Genomic DNA, 9,847 nt, shown 5'->3' with positions numbered 1-9,847 from the left:
TAGATGAAACTGCAAAGAAGGAGTTTCTAATATAGTAGCCAGTGAGTGTATTAAAGGCTATACACAGCAAATTCTCAGTTGACCTACAGTGTTGAATTAACATCTACAGTACTGAATTCATTCTTACAGCGTTCATTGATGTCCAGCTGGATTATATAAACACTGTGCATGTTAATTCAACAGAGGGGAATTTGCTGTGTATACAGTACATGTTCTGTATTTACTGATATCAGTTCCAGTCACCAAACGTTAATCATCAGAGTCAGTTAGCACATCATCATATCTTTTTCAAAGAAAAGTATGCAAATGGTTATCAAGTGCAAAATAAAAGCGTGTCTCATTGCTGTTAATGTCTCACCTGAAGTGACAGAAGAAAGAAAAGACACACATGTTAAAATAATGTTTTTTATTACAATTCTTTTTCATAGTTTTTATTGGTCCATGTTCAAACGAAGAAAAAGAAAAAGATTTTTTTATGTATATTATTGTTTTACATCTGCCAATTTATTGTATTCCTTTAACTCATTGGCATTTTTAGTCAGCGACATGACCAGCAAGGCCCTCTCCAATCAAAATAAACACCCGCCTTAGTGTGTAGCACTTGCTTGTGTTGGATTCAGTGGCCATGGCATGATTTAACTTCAGTCACTCTTACAGTGGCTCTGTTGAGTCAGAGGAATGAACTCTGATTTTCCAGCCTTACTTCCGAAAATGTTAAAGTGTGTCTGCAAGCCACTCTGCTGCTTTCTTATCCCCTGCTCTATCTGTTTGGGCTATGGGCTAGTTGAGATGTCAGAGTTATTGGCAGGGAGACGAAGGGAGAGAGGATTATGTAGGCTGGATATTCCTTCACTGTTCCATTACTCTCTGAGGGGAGCTACTGGTGAATTCACTCGAAAAGTGCCCCGAGGCCCAGAGGCTTTGCTGGGAAGCTGCAGCTTCTGATGCGGATAAGCAGTAATCCAATCTGCAGTCCACAGTGCTCCAGCCCAGTCAGGTGGGAACCCCGAGTGCGAGGAGATCCACAGGCAGGGAACTCCGAATATTAGAGTCTAGTAGGTGGTGGCTTTAGATGTGGAGCAGAAGAAATTGGAGGGAGGGGAGTGTGTGAGTATACTAAGAACAGGTTTTAGGGTAAGAGTGGGTGATTTGGCAAAAAAATAGAACATCATGATACTTGACAGTATTTTCAATCATATCTGATGTGTATCACAATATTTGTATTTTCTGATGTTTTTGAACACAACACAGGTGGAAAATTCTACAAATGATGGCAATAAGTGGCATAATTAGTTGCTTATTCAGTTTATGCAGTTACTACTCCCTGTGTATTGTTTATTAGCTGTCTATAATTGAACTAATTGGTGTTGCATGCAGTTGTTCCGTGTTGAAGTACTGATAATGCGCATCATATATTCAGAAAAGCATGTTCATTTTGTGATAAATGACATCACGATAATCAGTGTTTTGTAATATTGCCCATTCCTGAAAGAGGGTATGCTTTGCCTCTGCTTCAGCTGTAGCTGGGCTGTGGAAAGACTGATACTGCCATATGCTACATATTGATTTTCCTCCCGCTGTAACTGGTGGAATGAAATGGATTGTCTCACTAAATCAGCCTTAAACTGGTTTACCCGCCCCACTGACCTTTGATACCAAAACATCAGCCCAGCACATTTGCTGATTACAAAGAGCAGCCTGTGCTTGGATAAAATGCTGCTCCGCACAGCACTGTTGTGAGGCAACTGTTGGTGCTTGTTTCCGTGGCAGCAGTCAGCATCATTTCCCTCTTGAATAGCAGTTGGGCTCCATTGCCATCACTCCCTTGTGCTTCCTTATGCTGCCTTTAGAACAGGAAATGGGATAGCATGATGTGAGATTCATTGGTAGTGCCTTACATAAACCAATTGTATGCTGTTACAAGCTACTAAGGGCCAGGTCACTGTAACTGCAAGAGAACAAGGAGGTCAATAATTGATTTGTTTTCATTAATAGGCCCTTATGCAGTGAAACTGTGTATTGCTTTGCTAGGAGGGACCTTAGTGTCTTTTGTTTGACAGCTAATTCTTTGAGGTTAGCTTAACTAGCCCAAATGACCTGCAATTAGGGACGGACAATATGATGATATTTTATCATTACTGTGATGAATTCTGTCACAATATGCTTTTCTGAGCATATTGTGGAGAGCATCAATACTTAATTATTACAAAGTGATCATAAGTAGGCCTGTTTAGTTGGATGTAATGCAGTGCAGTGCAGGTTGTAAAACACTGAATAAAAATCAACATAGTTTTAGGTTTATTTTCACTATTATAGTGTTTTATATGCAGCTCTACAGGTTTCATTTTGTCTGTTCCAACTTATTTAATGTCAGAAAAATGAAACATTATGATGCATAGTTTGTATAGTGACAATGACAAGAATCATGATACAATATTTGTGCCATATCACTGGCCCTACCTGCAGTGACTGTTTCTGACATGCCCAGAGGATTTCTTTTGGTGGTTTCTCTTGAAGGGTGTGGGGTCAGAGAGACAGTCAGCCACCCTCTGTAATCTCACTGCATTTGGGAAGTGAGACGAAATGGGTGTTCTCTCTTTATACACGGCTCAGCAGTCATTTAGTGTGAGGTTAAGTGCAGTCCGCAGTCTGAGCGCACACACAGTCTTCCACTGCGCTGGCAATCGTGGTCAAGAGGTCAACACCCTGTTAGTTTCACTTCGCATGACTGCAGTAACTGCAGGGAAGAGTGGCAACATGTGTAATGTCACCCGAATCCTCCAGACCAGTGGGGCCGTGTTGTTAGCCCTATAGTTGAGCGGGTCCGTGCGAAGCTGCTAGCAATATATCAAGCAAACAATTATTTCTCTCCATCACCACCATATCACTGATACTGCTTTACAAGGAGACAGACACAGTTAGTCACCCATACCTTTTCCATAAAACATCCTCAACTTGCTCAGTCTGCTTCCAGTCTTCATTAAGACTGTGCAGTCTTGTCTCTGTGGGTCAGAGCACAAAATGACTGCGTCGTATAAAAATTAACATCACCATATAGCTGAACATTGAGGAATGGCCACTTTAGATAACAAATGTTGTGCCAAATTATACTCCATTTCATGTGCATACATGTCACACAGGCATTTATGGGAATGATTTGGGTGACTATTGACTTCTAGACTAAACTAAAGACACTCTGGACACCATGTCTTGACTGACCTACATCTACATCAGTGGAAAATTGTGTAAATTCGATTTTTTTTTCCAAACCATTCAGTGTAAATGTGATTGTTTGCAGAAGCTTTCCTTTAAATATAGGACATTTATATTTCTCACTATGAGATGAGAGATGATCTTGCTACACTGGCAGATAATTCTTCTTGTTTGAAGTAAATGTGAGTGGCACTGAAAATAGACACGTATTCCATTTGATTGTACAGTACATTCAGATTTTATTTTTCACAATCTGGATCGCATTTTTCCAAATTCATTATGTTAATAAATATCCCCATAATGGCATATAGAGTCCTTAGAATGCTTTTTGGCAACCTCACTCTTGGATCGGAAGTGCAATTAAACAACAGTTATGACTAGAAGAAGAACACTTATCTAATGCACATTACACATAACGACGATTAAACATTAAACACCTTCCTTCAAACACAAAGCTATTATACAATCCACTACAAATCAAGACAAACATTTAATAAAGCACAACAGAGCTTTAGAGTGAAGTGAAACTTTATGGCAGATGCTGTAAGTGTTTTAAAGCCACTCATTGACACATTACATACTTATTTATGAACTGTCTCTCTTCCTCTAAAGCACATGACAGAGAATGGAGCTCATAACAAATGATTTGTGCAGATTATTGCAAGTGCCTATGCAGAAAGTGTGAAGCCCACTGCTTATGGGACATTAAAATCAAAATGGAATGTCCCTACTAGCCGTAATTGAAGTGCAATTGCCTGCAATTTCCTTTACAGATTGCTGCTAGTGAAAACGCCCATTTTTCCCTGGTAATTGCTTTTGATCTTGTTCTGCACTTGTCTTCTATAAATAGACAACATGAATAAGATGGAAGATTTCTAAGGGTCACATAATCCACTTTTAGCTATTAACACTGCTATTACTGTGAAATTTTGATATATGTAGGCCTATATTCAATGGCTACTTTATTAGTAACACCTTGTCCTTACACTTACTGGCTACTCTATGAGTCTTACCTACTTTATAGGTCCATTGTACAGGCGTACAATTTCACAACATAGCCCATCTGTTGCTGCACAATTTGTCAGTTAACCTCTACCCCATTCGTAATTGGACAGGTTCTGTCAAGAGTGTTTTTGAACAATTATGATTTGGGTGATGGACCACTCTCAACTCAACATTGGCACTGATTGGTGGATAGGTTGGTACAGCGGTGTTGTTGGATTTTTACACATGTCAGTGTCACTGCTAGGTTGAGAGTGGTCCACCAGCCAAAAATATCCATCCAAGAGCAGTTCTGTGGTCAGAAACTGACCACTGATGAAAGGCTAGAGAATAGAGAGTAATGCATGTGCAGATCACTTACAGTCTCCAACTGTCCTAAACTGTAACTGTAAACTGGACAAACTGTACTTTTTTGGGTGTGAACATACTATCTTCTAGTGTATGTCTTCAGTACCTGTAGCAAGGTACTATAATAATATAAATATTCTTATATAAAGTTATAAGAATATATGAAGAATATACAGTATCTCACAAAAGTGAGTACACCCCTCACATTTCTGCAGAAAATGTTTTTTATCTTTTCATGGGACAACACTATAGAAATCAAACTTGGATATAACAAAGTAGTCAGTGTTCAGCTTGTATAGCAGGACAGATTTACTGTCCTCTAAAAATAACTCAACACACAGCCATTAATGTCTAAATAGCTGGCAACACAAGTGAGTTCACCTCATAGTGAACTTGTCCAAATTGTGCCCAATTGTGCAACCAACCTCCCTGGTGTCATGTGACTCATTGGAGTCACAAGGTTCCAGGTGTGAGTGGAGAGCAGGGCTGTTAAATTTGGTGTTTTGGGTGAAATTCACTCATACTGGCCACTGGATATTCAACATGGCACCTCATGGCAAAGAACTCTCTGAGGATGTGAGAAATAGATCTGTTGCTCTCCACAAACAGCCTAGGCTATAAGAAGATTGCTAACACCCTGAAACTGAGCTATAGCATGGTGGCCAAGGTCATACAGCGGTTTTCCAGGACAGGTTCCACTCTGAAAAGGCCTCATCAGGGTCGACCAAAGAAGTTGAGTCCATGTGTTCAGCATCATATCCAGAGGTGGGCTTCAAAAAATAGATGCATGAGTGCTGCAAGCACTGCTGCAGAGGTTGAAGAAGTGGGAGGTCAGCCTGTCAGTGCTCAGACCATACGCCACACAATGCATCAACTCTGTCTACATGGCCGTCGTCCCGGAAGGAAGCCTCTTCTGAACCTGACGCACAAGAAAGCCCAGAAACAGTTTGCTGAAGACAAGCAATCCAAGTTCCAAGTATAAGTATGTGGAATACTGGAACCATGTCCTGTGGTCTGACGACACCAATATAAACTTGTTTGGCTTAGATGGTGTCCAGCATCAAGTGACCCTTGTTAGTCCCACAACAGGAAAATTTCACCTCCGTGTTTAACCCATCCGTGAAGTGAAACACCACATACACACTAGTGAACACACACACACACACTAGGGGCAGTGAGCACATGTTCACTGTGAGGTGAACTCACTTGTGTTTTCAGCTATTTTAGCATTAATGGCTGTGTGTTGAGTTATTTTCAGAGGACAGTAAATCTGTCCTGCTATACAAGCTGTACACCAACTACTTTAAATTATATCCAAGTTTCATTTCTATAGTATTGTCTCATGAAAAGATCAAATAAAACCTCTGCAGAAATGTGAGGGGTGTACTCACGTTTGTGAGATATTGTATATATTGGAACAAAACCTTGTTTCTACAAAATAACTTTATGAGATGTAAGTTCATGTCACCAGACTAGTAATTTTGGACCATTTCTTTTGGTCCATCATGATATTTACACACAATATAAAGTGCGGCACACATTTTCATGTTAAAAACTAAAAAAGCCATTTTAACCATTTCTGTTGGCTGTTCGTCATGGCATTTTAGCATGGTGCAAAGGGCAACTAGAATTTTAAAATTACATTTAAAAATACCTAAAAAACCTTTTGGTCAGATCATAAAAACAGAAAATTACAAAAATGGAGATACAAGGTTTTGTTTCCGACAGCAGCGATATACACACACATACACACACAAACACGCACACACACACACACACACACACACATACATATATATATATATGGCATACATTAGGACATTGTTTGCTGTACTGCACAGTACTAAACTGTTTGGAGTGTCGTATCAAACTTTGGTTTACGATAATCGTCCACTTTACTTGTCTGGGGAAATATTTTCTTATTACAAAACAAAAGTAACACTAAACATGAGCCTGATGGGAGTTTGACAAATGCAGGTGAATATTGTGATTTGCTAAATGCCTGTTATGTCAGGACATTCCCAATCCTTTCCACTGTGTGGAGCTGGAGCAAAGCAAGTGTGAGGGTATGAGGTTCCACGGATAACTTATATACACAAAACAAGCTCTCTCTCTCTTTCTGCTTCTCTCTCTGTCTGCGTGTCTCATGGAGACTCTGTGCGTGTGTCATATTGTTAATGTGTGAGTGTTGTGCGAGAGAGAGACAGAGCGAGAGAGATATGCAGTGAATGTTTAGATGCTGATGGTCTAGCTCACTGCCATGCCGATCATCACACAAAGCTCACTCACAAACAGTGCAGTTTTAGGTGAATTAAACCATTGCGATGCTCTTGCTTGCACTAAATGTTTCTATGTATTCAAAATACAGATCCTGCCCATCATCCGTTAATAATAATTAATACTAAGATGCTGTGTACAAAAAGGAAATTATATAATATCATCATATTTTTGGCAGTTATAGCTTTCTGTAACAGGACTGTAAAGTGTTTTAGCACTTTAAAATAATGACAAACCAACAAAAATGAAAAACCTGACCAATGTCATTATTCCTGAATACATCACAGAGTATGACATCATCATCTCTTACATTTCTCTTATTGCACTTAAATACCAAATCAGCAGAATATGCTATTAAATACTACGTCAAGCAGGTCCTCTTCGTCAGAAAATGGTAGTGAGAAAGGATGAACTTACCCTGGTACATAAAGCAGGAATTTGAGTGCTCATAATGATACAGTCCTGGAAGGCTTGATGATAAGTTATGAACCTTCCTCTTACCTGTTATCCTTGAGTGTGTGCTTGAAACTGTGAGGGCTGCAGCTTTGTACTGCTCCTAAAGCTCATTGCTGTGCTCACCAGCACCACCTAGGCAATTACATGAGAAAATCTGGTTGGCTCTCTTCTTGTTTAGGAGGAGCTCACAACATAAAAAATGAATATTTTAGCATTTTGTTTCTCCGTCGGTTTTCTCTAGTGAATCAGAGGGAGAAAAACAGGTGATGGTAAAAATGTCTCTCATAGTAAACAGTAGTCAGGCCTGTTAGAGTTGTGCTGTGGATTAACACAGACAGCATTATTATGGCATTTGAGTAATGCAGTATCTTACAGAATATTGTATAAATATACATATAGTGCTGTGCATAAGTCAGAGACCACCCTTTCTTTTATTTCCAGTCATAACAGGCATTAAGTACAAGTTATTCAGGAGATAATTCTTAATAGATTACATTGAGTCTCTTCAGGAGTTTCCAAAACTAAAGCTCAAAAAATTATGAAAGGAAATAAACAAAATGGGACTCGTAACAACTGTGCAAGACCTGATGAGTGTGTTTGGGATTGTTTGGAAGATACAACTGACTTCTAAGACTGAACTTTGGAGGTGTGGAAGAATATCCCTGCAGACTTTTTTGCAAACCTGAAAGCAAGTGAGAAGAATGGAAGCTGTAATAAAAGCAATACGTGAAGTTTTTGATATTATGTTTAGTTGTTAGGACTGGGTAATTTCATATTAAATATGTGTTTTCTGCTTTTTCCCTGACACTGAAACATGACTAATGGTTGTTTTGACTGGCAATTAGATCCAAAAAACATGGTCTCTGAATTTCACTGTATACATATGCAAAAATAAGGATTTGAAGGTCAACAAATTTGTCCAGATTTGACTGAAATCTGTGCTTGAGTCACAGTTTGCTAGTACAGTTACGAAGTTCACACGGCGAAGTGTGCACACTGATGACTTATCTTGGCCTGCTGGAGCTGTTTTTCCGCCACGCAGAGCTTTCACAGGAAGGAAATGCGTCTGACACATCAAGCTCACATCAACTATTTTAGTTTCATCTTTGATCATCCAGCAACTTGTAAACACACAGACCGAGTTTCTGTCCACCCTGTGGCATAATGAGTCAACATTAACCCCTTAAACTACAAGACTATCATTCAGTGATGATCATTTAATGTCTACCAACAGAAATAAAAGCCATTTGATGCAGTTTCCTGTCTGTTAATAACATGTCTTATGTGTGTTTATGTGATATGTAAAGAACATAGTTTACCAAAGCCAAAAATGTGTGGATTTTTATTTTGTTTGTGTCACAAGCTACCTTTTAAAATATGTCAGAAGATTTGCAGACACCCCTTTTAATTGGTGAATTCAGCTACTGCACAGGTGTTCGCCTGCGCTATACAGCTTGCATAAACTCCATAGAAAAGCACTGCTACAGAATGAAATGCTCTTTGGCAGCTGCGCACGAGTCTACAGTCACCATGCCCAATGCCAAGCATCAGCTAGAGGGGTGTAGAGCCCCCCAGCAGACTGTGGAGCAGTGGAACTGTGTTCTTTGGAGTGATAGAGCTCCTTCTAATACCTTTGAGATGAATTGGAGTTGAGTAGATGACCTCACTAATGTTCTTGTGACTAAATGCCAACAAATCCTCATAGCAATGTTCCAACATCTGATGGGACGCCTTTTCTAATGCAGCAAAGGACAAAGAAACTCTATTAAGACCACTGATTCAAAAGAAACATTAAATAGCCACTAACCTTTGGATGTATAGCATAAGAATAGATATATATTTCACATCTCAGTCGCCTTTTGTTGTTACTGTGATTAAACAATAAATGTTTCTGTAGCGAACGAGTCTGAATATGTATGCACACTTGCTCAGAAATTGTCACCATGCATCCAGTAATAAAGGCAGCATCATGCTTCATTTATATAGTGATAGACAACACTGGACAACACTGTATCGCTATGGTCGGATTTTATGTTAAAGGAGACAAAGAGAAAGCCTTGCTTGATAGGGTTAATTTTACAATGATTTGATCATTAAGATATAAGCAAAGTTATTCAGAGTGGTTTAATGTAAAATGCTCCTTTTTTATCATGGTGTAAGGGCTGCTCACAGTGGTGGTGACAGGAGCCAGATGATACCCAAAGCATTTACTGCCTCCAGAAACTCCCTCACAGAAAATCATTATGTCAAATACAAATATGTGTTTTGATTTCTGAGACATTGTTTTACAATAGTAAATAAGATATATATATATATATATATATATATATATATATATATATATATATATATATATATATATGTGTGTGTGTGTGTGTGTGTTTAACCATTTCCAAGCCTCTCCTCGAGGAAGCCCAGTATTATATGTAGTTAAAAAGCAGCTCCTGGTTTGACCAATCAGTGCTTCAGTAAATGAGCTCAGGATGTAATTGTAATGATATTAACGAGTCTCTGTGGCGGCTGGGAAGGTGTCAAGGAAAAATATGGCCCT

General features: G+C 39.1%; 1 long non-coding RNA gene across 2 annotated transcripts; it reads right to left on the bottom strand.

Moving 5' to 3' along the window:
• Positions 1 to 391: 391 nt before the first annotated feature.
• LOC108427715 lies at positions 392 to 7,374 on the bottom strand. Of its 2 annotated transcripts, XR_001857879.2 has the most exons (3): positions 7,258 to 7,374; positions 2,461 to 3,002; positions 392 to 1,844 (listed from the first exon to the last, which is right to left on the bottom strand). It is a non-coding gene; the product is annotated as an uncharacterized LOC108427715 (long non-coding RNA). The 2 variants fall into 2 exon arrangements; XR_005129721.1 differs by lacking the exon at positions 7,258 to 7,374 and having other exon boundaries at positions 2,461 to 4,776.
• Between the last annotated feature and the right edge of the window lie 2,473 nt (positions 7,375 to 9,847).

This window comes from Pygocentrus nattereri, chromosome 26 (assembly GCF_015220715.1).
Source record: "Pygocentrus nattereri isolate fPygNat1 chromosome 26, fPygNat1.pri, whole genome shotgun sequence".
Classification (NCBI taxonomy): domain Eukaryota; kingdom Metazoa; phylum Chordata; class Actinopteri; order Characiformes; family Serrasalmidae; genus Pygocentrus; species Pygocentrus nattereri.
This window is presented reverse-complemented; position numbering and strand designations above follow the sequence as displayed.